Below are 12,065 nucleotides of genomic sequence, written 5' to 3'. Positions count from 1 at the left end.
ATAAGTTTTAAAGTGTCCAAAGTCAGTGACGCTACTACTAAAGGTTCACACAGTTATGCATCAACAGCATCCTGCGTTGTTTATCAGCTCAATTGCTAAATAGCATTACATTGCTAAATGGTTTAGTCTATTATTTCCTTGGTTGCAGCCAATAGGGCTGAGTTCATTTTCACCACTGCGCATTGTTTACGGTACACTTTACAGTTCACAGTGATATTCCATTTTCAGCTTCGATCGAAAAGAAACAATTTATCATCGCCAAATATGAAAGTGAGATTGGAGTTGCAGATTTGGCAAGGGAATACAGGTGGAGCTTTTATCGTCTGCAGGAATTAAGGATGTTTTTGCTTGCTGGTAAAAAGTATAGGCTATTTTAAGCACAAATACATCCTGATAAAGCCAGAAGCAATGGTAATGGAAATGCTTGATGATAACTGCTTGAGACATTTAAAAAAAAAAATCTGTGTTACAGACAGACACAACCACCACTTGATTGCTACTTTATGCATCCAAAAGCGTGCTAAGTGAATTACATTCACACTGACTTTTTACATGTTATCATGTCCATTCTGTTGCTGTCGTTGTTTGAACGGTCTTGGTTAATGAAGCAATGTACTGTACAGTAACTTCATTTTTTGCATTTCCCTAACCCTAACCCAAACCCTAGCCTTTTTTTTTCGTTTTATTTATACTACTTGATATATTTATGAACATATACTAAACATTAGTTTACCTCCTGGGCAGTTACAGTTGATTTAATGGGGGTCTGGTTGCATTTGATGACTTTGAAACGGATTCATCTTGTTTCCATTCATTTCAATGGGAAAATGTGTTTTGATTTACAACCGTTTCATTATACAACATCACTACTGAAGCCAATAAAAATTTGTAAGTAGAGGTCACACTGTATTTTATTATGTACTGACCATCATATATTATAAACAGAAGTTTGTGTAATTTAGTTTGATTTAGAGCTTTGTATTTGGCAATATATTTTCTACCCAAAGAGGGTTGTCTGAACATTCTGTATAAAGAGGGTGAGGGAAACAGCATTAGCTGTTAGCATTAGCAACGAGTGGACTATTACTTGTGGACGCAATACTATTAACAGCACTTGAGCTCTGGTTAAATACTTTTCATGAGGAAAAAGTAGAATAAAATCCAACCATCATATTCATGTACATATACTCCAAGTCTTTGGTCGTTTATTTTGATGTTTTCCAGCTAGCTGATTTTGAGCAGATGCCCTCAAAAATGGCTTGGTAAAAAAAAACAAAAAACTGATTTGCAATAATGAGAAATCTTGCAGTGCTTAATTTTCGCAAGATCTCGTTGTGTCTCTTGCCTTTATACAGTAATCACTTACTGTGTTGCAGTTTATTTATTGGAGTCTCGCTACTTTGCGGATTTTCATCGTGCATTGCGTTCTGCATTGTGATTGGCTAAACAGTTTTGCCGCCAATTTTTTGTGTGTCTGCCTTCAAGTCAATTATGTTGTGTTCTGAGTTGTACACATGCGTAACTTACATGATGTATGCGCAGAAGGCAGAGGAAGAAGCTTTTATAACAAATGAACTTGGACTTCTCAACCGGCTAAACTTGCCCTGGAGCCACATGCAGGTCTTTGACACTCCCTTGTGGCGCATTGGCGCTTTTTCAAGATGTTTGATAATGGAAAAGCATGTGAATTCTGGAGGACAGATGTCTTTTCCATAACATCCACATGATGGCGGCAAAGTATCATTAAGATACATTGGATTGTGTCTTTAATCAATACCGTCGTGCAATTAAACGCCAACATTATTTTTAAGATTATAATTTGACAAAACGGTAAAACAAAAACGTTTATAAAACACAGTACTTTTATTTGTTAAACAAATACCTAAGCATGTAAATTGGGCATTTTCTTGAGTAATAAATTAAAGAATAATTAAATAAATGTTTGTCTATTGCGGGACGTTTTTGGAGCGCAATCCCAGGCAAAAAAAATGAGGGATTACTGTACTATAGTCATGTGAGTTGCTTTTCTGCGACTTTTAATCCCTGTTTTGTATTTTTGCGACCTTCTTGTTGAATACTGAATCAGCACATGAGTGGAAGAGGGCAATGGCGGACAAATCAATGTGTTCGATGTTTGCTCGGATGCAGGTACTGGGAGTCAGGATGGCCGAATAGATTTATGGATTGATGGGTGTCTGGTGATTGATGGCTGTATTGATTGGCCCTTTTTACAGCGAATGGCAGTTTTACTGAGGGCGTAGAGGCAAAGCGACTGAGTATCGTGCTTCTTTTCATACTTTGACAGGAAATTCACAACATTAAAACAACCTTTCAAATCCCTCACTACTGAATACTATGTCAAATTTTGATTTAAACACAGCAGTCATGACAGACAGGTGAAAACGTGGCTCACCAGTTGGTCTACAAATAATAAATCCTTCATGTTAGACATGGTGGGAAGGTTGTGGCAGACCCAGGCCTTCAGCTCCAGTTTGAATTAGTGATGTGTCGTTCGCGAATGTAGCGACTCAATAAGCCGGCCGGCTCTTGGAAGTGTTTTTCTTTTTCTTTATTCTTTTCTTTGCGTTTTTTTACCTTCCGTCTCGAGTACTGTAATGCACTACTCTTCGGTCTCCCAAAGTCCAATATCAAGAGCCTTCAGCTGGTACAAAATGCTTGATCACATTACCCTGATTTTAGCTAACCTGCATTGGCTCCCTGTTACCTTAGGATGAGATTTAAGGTTCTGTTGGTAGTATACAAAATCATGCATAGACTTGCTCCATCATATCTTTATTTTTGCCCTATGTTATGGTCCGGAGCCTTCGCTCTGAAATGCTGGTCTACTGGTGATCCCAAGAGCCAAGAGGAGATCCGCAGGTTCGAGAGCGTTCTCCATCCGGGCCCCAGTCCTGTGGAATGCTCTTTCCCCTGAGATTCAATCTGCAACCTCAGTGGAACTGTTATAATCTAGATTTAAAACACACTTCTATTCTATAGCATATGAAAAACCTATATTTTATGTTCACAATATATGTGTATTATTTGTTCTTGCAACATACATTGCAGCCTGGAAGGGGGATTACCTCATGTACGGTCCCTTCTCAAGGTTTCGTCATTTTCCTCAGGTTGAGGTTTTTGAGTTTTTCCTTGCCCTCATGTAGGCTTTAGATCAGGGGATGGTGTAATAATAGTCTGTGGTTTGCAATAATCTGTGCTCCGTGCAGCCCTTTGAGACTCTTTGTGATTAAGGGCTATACAAATAAACATGACTTGACTTTGTGGAGACTCGGGTGAAGAGGTGTTTTTCAATGACCCCAGTTTGAGAGGGGTGGATGCGAAAGGCCCAGCGCCGCACAGACACGTGATACAAGAAGTTTGTTAATTATAACCAAATCAAACTTAAACAGGACAGTATGAACAGACACAACGAAGAACAATGACAGGTGGATAATTTTAGAAAAGCTCCTCAAGAGAGTAAATCGGCCTGACACAAACATAATGATTTACATTTTAGACACGACTTGCCAATAATTCGGATCAGGTCGGCCTTGGACTCTGGCTTAAGATCTTGCCTCTAGGCTGAACAAAACGGACAAAACCTTTTCCTGTTTGTGAAAGGCTGGCTGGTTTCAGGGTTGGCAGACATTTTGGAATTAACACAACCCAACAATACATTTCCTTGAGCTGCACGGTTTCTTCAAGCTAAAAGGCTGTTGGCTTGATTGTTTTGATGGATAACTGCCCAATAGCCAATCATAGTTTGTGAAAACTGTGATGTTACCCAAAGCCCGCTAGCAGGCGTTCAGGGCCCAACTCAGAATCTGATTGGCTAAACTAACAGGTTTTTCGGACACTGATGTCATGTCTCACAGCCTTCAGCAGTTTTCGTGAGGGCCAATGGCTTGAATGCGATTGGTCGATTGCTTGAATATGAAATCACACATCTGGAAGCAGCGCAGCCAAAAAAAATAAATGAAGGAAGCTGACATATAATTTGGAAATAAGAAGTATTGATAGATAAAATTTAATCAACATCACAGGATTCATAAAGGGAGCACGGTAGGTGAGTGGTTAGCCCGTCTGCGGCACAGTTCTGAGGTCATGGGTTCAGCTACCAGTCTTCCAGTGTAAAGTTTGCATGTTCTCCTCGTGCCTGCTTGGGTTTCTTCCGGGCACTCCCACATTCCAAAGACATATATGTCACGTTAAATGGCTGGTCCAAATTTTCCCTAGGTATGAGTGAACGTGTAAATGGTTGTCTGTCACTATGTGCCCTGTGACTGCCCACTGTTGTGGGGACAGTAGTGAGGATAAACAGAGCAAATAATAGACAATTAAGATATTTTTTAGGCCAACGGAAAAGGCCTTGCATACTCTCACGGCCCACCACTGTGGGAAGGTTGATGGATGAAGAGTAGTGGGAGGATAAAATGTTGCACATGCTTCCTGAAAGGGAATTTTGAGGCTGAAGATAAATAACAGAAGGGACGTGCTCCCGTCATTGCCTCGCGTTTCCCTTGAGAATGTGCAGTGCGTTGGTTAACCCCCTTGGGGTGTACAACGGTGGGCCTCTGGTCGTAAAGGAGAATGCGAAGGGCTTGGCCTTAAGGTTGGGCTGGTCTGTGGAACACTCCCTTATTTACTGCAAGAAATGCCAGTGCAGATGGCCTTGTGTCAAGGATGTGGGTTACAATATAGAGGCCAGTGCACCTCTGAGGGAGATATTTTATTGCAACAATTTCCCACGGATAAACGGATCACATTGCAGGTTAAGGGTCCTTTCAGTTCTAATGAAATGCTTATGAAGTAGTAATAAAAGTAGTGGCAGCAATAGTTTATCTGATTAAAAAAAAAAGCAAATCTGGGGTTCACAGAATTTATTGCACAATGTAATCAGTCTAATCCAAAGGATGTTAATCCTAATGCTAATTTGTGTTTGTTGACGAGGATGTGAAAGTCTGTCCTAAAGAACATCTTAATGTTATGTGTAAAACTCTATGTAGAATTACTGTAGTTTTGTTTGTCTTTGTAAAAAACCAAAGCCATTATGACAGGGTCTATTGTTGGCCTGGAGAGTGATGGGCTACTTGCCCAAGAAACACCACAGGAAGTGGTGCCACTACAAACCTAATGTTTAAGGCAAGCCAATTTGTTTTATTCCTTGAGAACATCATCTCACATGCTCACGTGACCCTCTGTAATAGCTTATTTTATTTTGAGAGCCATACATTCGGGGTGGGTAATGCTGGGATTTTTGTATCGATCAGATAACAGTAATTACAAGGTAGTATCGATTGATACCAATATCGATACTTTTTGCTGAGAAATGTCATGATCTTTGAACATTTAACGCCTCCCCCTTGAGTTAGTTTATAATTAGATTAAACACAGCTAAGATTTTAGGCGCAAATTTTTTTTATGGGGCGGCAGTTGCTCAGGAGCTAAAGTGCTCATCTTGGGATCAAGAGGTCGCAGGTTATGTGTGTGTGTGCGAATGGGTAAGTGTGAAGCACATTGTAAAGCGCTTTGGGAGGTCTCATTGACTTGAAAAGCGCTATATAAATGCAGTCAATTTACCATTTACATTTAAAAATAAATATGTCTATTACAATTGTTTCAGAACAAAAGTCAAGAGAATCAAACAAAAATTGAAGCAATGCAACGAAAATACAAATCCTCCTCAACAGTGTCAACAGGACGCCTACTTGCACAATATATTAAAAGTAAAGTCAGTTGTTCAAATAAAGTGTAAACCCAATTGGATCAACTTTGAACGTTATAATATATGTACTGTTTTACTCAAAAATTTCCCCCAGTGATTTAGGATCTGGTATCTCTGAAGAATAGTATGACGCTTTACACTGAAAAACAACAACTACCTGATGATGAAAGTGTTGTTCCTGAGTCAGATCCGGAGGCTTCGCCTGCTACTGGTAACCTGGGAAACCGGTACTATGTTTCATGTGGGGGAGCAGACCCCTACCCAAAAAAACGCCTTGAGAGGGATGGGCGCCACCAAGCCTTATTTGTCACACTACAGAAAGTTAAAAGATCTGTGAACTGTGATAATCTTAGATTCTAAGTCTAAGACTTAGAACTTCATTGTAGTAATAGTTAAAATGGAAAGACACTATCGATCACTATTCATGAAGTACTCCTTCAGCATTGACAATATTGATATTTGGATCAATTTGCCATTTTAAAGTTGATTTTACTATACTTATTTACGGACAGTAATAAATCAAATGCTTGAAATAATTAGTGATCTGCTAACAGACAAATGTTTTTTTTTATTTTCATTTAGTTTGTTTTTATTGTACTGGTTGTGTTCTAATTTTATAAACATATTTTTTTACTCAGTTTTTAACAATGTACTGGGCTTCTTTGTGATAGGATAACTGCTGATCTTTTACAAGTTTAACATTAAGTGTGCACAATAAATCAGCTTAATTGTTTTTACAACTGTAGATCTCCTTTTTAGCAGTTGTTTCCTGTTTTTCATTTTTTTAGTACAAATCTTTCATCAGTTGATTGATTAGGGTGGGCCAAGCAGTTCATCTCCCCATAGTTGAGGTGATTTAACCATTGTAAATCTTATTTCTTCACCATTTGGTGAAAAATGTGACTGGTGGCGATTGCAGAAGCAGAGGTACAAAGAAGGTTGCGTACCATTTTTGGCATTGAGCGTTCCATCAGATGGTAGACTCCCCGGGTGAACAGTCTGGACTGAGCCTCCCGAATGACCTCTGATTGATTAAGAGGCCATTTCTGGCACTTGGCTGGCCTCAGGCACCATTTGTCACCTGACTACGTTGTCCTGTTGAGTAGTCCTCAAGTTTAGGTGAAGACCTTTTTTCTTAATCCCCAACTCAGCTTTGCAGAGGCCACCCATGTCAAAAATCTAGTAAAGATGACCTTTGAAACCCTAACGGTATATTCAAACAACACTTAATGAGATTTACTTCGTCCTCTGTGATTTCTTACAGTCGGACAACAAAGATAAGTAGGGATGCAAACAATTCTAATAAAATATGCTTTATCTCAGATTTAAAAAGATCAATCTGCTTGTTGAGTTTATAGTTTTGTACAGTGTTTGACAAGTGGCGGTTCGGAACACAAAAGTGGGTCGATGACCCGTTTTCAGTGGGGCGCGGCCCTTGCCTTGCCCCAAAAAATGCTTAAAATAAGAAAATACAGAGAGTCAATGACCTTCCTTAACAGCATATGGTGATAATGACCTGCTCGATCTCTTCTTTCTATTCAGTCAATCTGCGACGTCCTGATAGCATTTGAGAGAGACCACATCTCAAGTTATTATCAATTTGTAGGTTTTATTTCCCTTTTCTTTCTATATTAATGGGTCCCAAGAACGTGTGTGATAAAAGGAAGGAAGAGCGGAAACAAAAATAGTGTACGAGTGTCTGCCATTGAAGTGGTGGTTTAAAAATGTTCTATATTATTTTTTTACCAGTTCATAATTCTTTTTTATTTACATAATCAAATAATTGTCAATGTTTAGGTTCATGTCTTATTAATATTTTGGGTACACATTTCTTTTATAAGTCTAGAGGGTCGCTTATATGCAAGTGCCTGAAGTTGTTTTGCAGGTCATTTTTTTAAGTGAATGTTATCTTCTATCTCTGCTTTAAAACTGCACAATCTTTCTATTTGATACATTTGAGAAGTGGAGTTTGTTTCTTGACTTGGTTCGAAGCATATCATTGGGGTGGAATGTCAGACGAGTTGAGAACCACTGGTTTAGTAGAAACTTAGGAATAAATGAATGAAAACTTTATTCGAAAATGAAAATAAAAACAGAAAAAAAACAATAACTCAACAACAAAATAATATAACATAATATATTCGAAAAGGCCCTGCGATTGGCTGGCAACCAGTTCAGGGTGTCCCCTGCCCACTGCCCGATGATTGCTGGGATAGGCTCCAGCACCCCCGCGACCCTACTGAGGATAAGCGGTGCAGCTAATGAGATTAGATGAGATGTTCGAAAAGGGGTAGTCAGAAGCAAATGCTTATATTCCCTTCCCTTTAATCTTCCCTATTAAACACACCAATTATATAACAACAATTGTAATACTATTAATAATAGCAGTTATGGTATGGTAACAACTGCAACAATAACACAAAGTTAATCATAGTTCTAGACGCACTCATACCCGATTTTCTTCATCCCTGTATTCCACCAGGAATGTTTTTTTGTATTTAAATTTGAACAAGTCATCGTTTGATCTTGTCTTTCAAACCGTTCCAGAGCTTGACTCCACACACAGACACACACATTCTTCTCCTGGTGGTTCTCACCTTTGGGATCATGAATTCACTACAGTCCCTTAAGTTATAATTTCCTTCTTTTTGAATGAATAATTTATGGATGTTTTCTGGCACTATGTTTTTGTTGACCTTAAATAGCAGTTGTGCATTGAAAACATTTACTAAATCATCTAATTTTAAAAGTTTGGACTGCAAGAATAAAATATTAGTATGATCTCGATATCCTACCGTCAGGGTTGGGTAGGGTTACTTTAACTTGATTACTTTCAATTACTTTTGGATAACTCCAATACCAAATCTGCTAATAAAAGACAAAATAAACTAAATATGAATAAAATTACTAAATTTTGTGCAGGCTTGGGGAGTAACGGAATACATGGAACGGCAAAAATGATGTTGGCAAACTGTTTGGATTTATTTTCATTTTGTTTCTGTCGCATTTTATGTTAGTTTTGCCGGAGATCAAAGAGATCAAAGCCAGAGAGAAAGCTTACCACGTGTTCTGAGTCATAGTTTTATTCATATTTAGTTTCTTTTGTCTTTTATTAGCATATTTGGTATTGGAGTAATCCAAGAGTAATTGAAAGTAATCAAGTTAAAGTAACCCTAGCCAACCCTGCCTACCGTGTGTATAGTTCTAATTTCACGTTTTAGGAAGATAAAAAGGGGCTGTAGTCAACTTTTGTAATTATTGCCCCAGACTTTTGCACAATATGTCAAGTTCGGCTAAACTAGAGAACAATATAATGAATACAATGCATTATAGTTTAAAATGAATTTGGCTTTATTAATTATTAAAATTCTTTAAAATAAGGAAGGAATACATCAATGAATTTTGACCTTGTAAGGATAACACGACTATACAAAAATCCTAAAGATAAGAGCATTCCAAGCTGTTCTGAATCCCTTTCTTTATACAAAAATCAGATTTGCCCTAAAGGGTGTGGGATCAAAGAACAGCAACATTATTGGCTGATAGTGACAATCATGCAACCAGTGCACAGTCAAAATAACAAAATGACATCCTATTCATTCTTCTTTGCAGGTTTCCAGTGCTATAAACGGAAACAAAACAGAATAAATTGATCACTGGGTTAACGCAAATGTCAAATCAGTTTTTAAAGACGGTGCAGCAAGATGGCAGACAAACATGTCATTTCCTTTTAGGTGAGGCTCAGGTTATGTGAAATACATGCAAATTTCGTGACCTACAAATATTCTAGAAATTTCACTTTTATGTAATAATTCATGCATCTTGGCTTATTTTTTGAACCAATATTTTTTTGGTTGTTTTTTACCACTAGGAAGCGCTAAATAATACACACTGTTGCTTTGAGTTAAAACATAATAATACATACTCTATCATATGAAGGTGCATTTTAAAAATACTTGTAGGGTGAGATATTAGCATTTGTTTTATATATGATAAAGGCAGCTAATCTGACCGTCCACCATCTTGCCCCTGCAGGCACCTAAAAGCCTTAAAGAGGCTGTGCAAAAATGAGAAGTAAAATGGTGTGCTTTAGTCACATTAAGTCTCCAAAGTTTGTATTCGCCCTAGTGCTTTTTAGCACTCGTTTTCGATTTGCACTGCACTATGAGGCGAATCTGGTGGTCAAATAACACACGCTGTACTTTTGATTTTGAAATAACTAATCATCTGGCACATATTATAACGAAATACAATATAATGTATTTTTTATAAGAACGGGTAATGAAGGGTTGCAAAACTGAGCCATAATCGTTCTGATTATGATTTGGAAAAATAAACTGACCGGCACTGCTTTGCCTGGCAGAGACATTGCAGAGTGGCCCTCATAACAAACGTCAAATGGGAGCGTGTCGACTTTCTGTGTGACAGTCAGTTGCACATTGTGAATGGTCCAGCATTTTACTGCAAAGGGGCAGAATGCGCAGAATGACTGTCAAGCTGCCCCAGTAGCATTTACCCTGCGGATTGTACATTTGACTGGGTATCCACTTTATGAAAATATATATTCATCAGCAGAGGTTACAGTAAGGTGACACGTTTTCTGCTGCCAACATGATAAACACACTGGCCATACTGCTGAAATATAACTATATTTAGTGGTGAAATGACCTGTGGTCTGCCTACTCGCATTGCCGTTCCCGCCTCCGTTTTTCATTTGAGACCATTTTGCAGATAAGGGGAGGGGAGAATCTACTGAGTGAAAACACGTCCCTGCTCCAAATGTAAGGAAATGACAAAATCGACATTACTTTGATGCAATCCTGCTGACTGTCACATTGACTCAAGGCGATGCATGAAAATGTAAGAAATAAATTGCACAGTAATGTAATTTCATTTATCAAAGTTTTCTTTGGGAAAATGAGAACGCTAATCTTATTCATTGCTCATGCTGCCAGTAATATGCGGCCAATGATAAGCTACCGCATCAACATAGACTGCTTTTGATAAACGGACACAAGTGACATTTCCAACCCATTATTAATTGATCCATTTCATCTGCAGTCTAAATGTTTTAATCTACCTGGTCATCACCATGCACACACATGTGAAAGAAAGAGAATATGGATGGATAATGATGTGCTTGTAATGTAGTGTCTTCTTGACCTCATTAGAAGAATATTTCCACTGAAAATTACTTGGGGCCTGCTTTCAAACTGACATTCCCTTCAAGTCCCTATCAAAGTCAAATATTACATTGTATCAATGAATCTACAGTATGCATGTTGTGTTTTAATTTGTATCAGTTTAATCAAAAAAAGGAAAAGTTAATCAAATCATGCCTAAGTTATATTGTTGCAAGAAACCAAAGCACAATGCATTCACCCATTAGCAGATGTTTGCAGCATTTGCCTTTCATGAATGAATGCAAAGTAGGTCTCGTGTTGACACATTGAACTTCTGCTCAGCAAGTAAACAAAGCATGCAATAGTCTGAACAGTTCCTCAGAAGAGGGAAACTGTTAAATGAAGTGTCAAAAAGAGTGGTAAAAATGTGCTGTGCTACTTCTCACATTGCATAACCAGAATTTGTGAACCCTGCAAGGCATGGTAGGCAATAGTGCTGTATCATTTATTGCTTTCTTCTTTATTCACCAAACAAATAAGAAGAGTGAAAACAATTGAAAAGTGTCTAAACGATCAAAATACTTGTTTAACAAATCTTTGGTGACATCACATCCCACTTTTGGATTTTCTGAGCATCAAAATAGGACAGGTTTCCCTGCAATGATTCACATACAGTGCCTAAAGATAGCATTGTACCTCCAAGAACTTTTTTTATATTGCCACATTTTAGGCTTTCAGCTTAAAGCTAAAAAAACTGAAAACATTTTCTAACAATCAACGACATGTGAGATATGAAGTGAAACAAAATTAATTCAGCATTTTAAATTATATTTATAACAAAAATACTGCCCCCCTGTTCTTTCAGCTCAGTATACTGACTTCAGAAGTTCCCTTATGATTTCTGAATGATCCAACTAAAATGACTGACAAACCGAGTGTCATTAAGTCTCAGTTTGTATGCACCTGCTCTTTGCTGGTCTCAGAGGTCTGTGAAAATGCTACTAGTGAACAGACATGATTATAAACCCTAAGGAACAAACCAAGCAAGCCCAGGATGAATTTGGGGCAAAGTTTAAAGCAGGTATGGGATACAAGAAGATTTGTCAACATTTTCATATATCCTAAAGCACTGTGCGAGCAATAATGTATATATGGAGAGAGCATAAAAGACCTGTAAACCTACCAAGACCTTGCCGTTCATCTAAACTGTTGGTCCA

Source organism: Urocampus carinirostris, chromosome 4 (genome assembly GCF_059441175.1).
Source record: "Urocampus carinirostris isolate Australia breed hairy pipefish chromosome 4, RoL_Ucar_1.0, whole genome shotgun sequence".
Lineage (NCBI taxonomy): Eukaryota > Metazoa > Chordata > Actinopteri > Syngnathiformes > Syngnathidae > Urocampus > Urocampus carinirostris.
This window is presented reverse-complemented; position numbering follows the sequence as displayed.